This window comes from Phocoena phocoena, chromosome 1 (genome assembly GCF_963924675.1).
Source record: "Phocoena phocoena chromosome 1, mPhoPho1.1, whole genome shotgun sequence".
Taxonomy (NCBI): Eukaryota; Metazoa; Chordata; class Mammalia; order Artiodactyla; family Phocoenidae; genus Phocoena; species Phocoena phocoena.
In genome coordinates, this window is record NC_089219.1 from 158,761,976 (window position 1) to 158,763,648 (window position 1,673).

Below are 1,673 nucleotides of genomic sequence, written 5' to 3' on the forward strand. Positions count from 1 at the left end.
CTGTGTTCAGTTGAAGGGCTTACTGGACTGTCAGGTCCAAGATGGCGTCATTCATGTGACTGTCAGTTGATTGAGAGTCTTGATTCCCTACCATTGACCTCTCACCCTTCAGTAAGTTAGTGGTATCAGAGTAGCATTCGAAGACAGTAAAAGCAGAAGTTCCAAGGCCTCTTATAATCCAGCCTTGAAAGTCCCACAACATTGTTTTCTCCATATTTTACTGGCCAAACAAGTTGCGAGGTCTGTCCAGATTCCATTAAATAGGCTCCTCTTGGTGCATGGAGTGGCAAAGTCACAATACATGCCCATGCAAAGGGACATGCAGACCAGATAAGAGGATTAAATGATTGTATTTTGCAATCTGTGATACGTACATAAACTAACTCCTTCGAAAGGGTATGAGGAGAAACAAAAGGAAGCCTGACCACTCCACCGGCCCTGATGAAATCCAGGAGGCCTAGGAGTGCAGCTAGCCTGACGCAGAGAAAGGGTCAGTCGCTGGAGAAGAGGGAGCTGATTGCTCCACTTACAAGAAAGTACACGGTTTCCTTTATAAGTGCCATTCTCAAAGTGCTGTGAGCCAGGGCAGCCGGTAGGAAGGGTAGAAAAGCAGTAACCAAAATACCCATCCATTCTCTGAACCTGTTCATTTGATCACGTGGAATACTTTTATGTTTAAAATTCCCCGGGATTAAGAAGAGAGAATACATATCAGGTCCGTTGATCTTGCTTGGAGTGTGCAGCCTAGATTTTTATTCATCAGATACAACAGCACTCGCAATAACACCGGCAACATGACGATGGGGCAATTTCTGAACAGCATCGTGTATTTTGTTGATACACGTCCATTGCAGAAAGTGCAGCTGAATCTAAAATAGAAAATAAATGTCCCTCTCAATTCCATAGCCCAGGGCTAACCACTCTAAAGAGTCTGACATGGTTTATAACTAGTAGTCCAGGTTCATTAGAGGTTCTCAACCTTCCTGTGTCCCAACAGGAAACATCCATCATCTCCAGTTTTGCCAAGGCTGTAGGTTTCTTGGCCTATAGCATCTGCTCTAAGTCAGGGCCAGAGTCAACGTGGAGCCAACCCCAAGAACGGGGTGTCCAAGCCCCAGTAGGCAAGGAGAGAGCAAATCTTCCAAGGACACTCAAGGACAAATCAAGCAAACAAATTCAGGGAAGGCATGAACACCAGTCACGGTTCTGTTAGTTGCTCAGTGTGGCTGGGAGGCACAGTGGAAGAGCATTCTAAGTGCTGTAGGGGCTCATCTGCAGTGACTCAGAGTTTCCTGCTGCCCAAAAGCTAGCGGGGAGGACAGTTGGAATTACTCACGTCTCCTGGCAAGATTGTGGGCCCCCTCAATTTTAAGCATGATGACAGACAGCTTCACAAATAAGCTAACATCAAACCAGGAAGTGTAATAAATGCTGGGAGACTTATAAGCCCCAGGAAAATGTAAACTGCCAGCGAGGGGAAAAAAACCTCAGTGTTCTTACTTTTATGTGAATCCTTTGCTGACAAATTGAGATTTCCACGGGCATGATATGGTCCTAAGATTGATGAAGGCAAATGGGAGACAGCCCCGGAAGGCAGCCCTCTGCTCACTGGAGACAAGGGGGAACGTGAGACAGGCGTCTGTGTGCTGGGAGGTGGGCACTGGGCTTCAGAA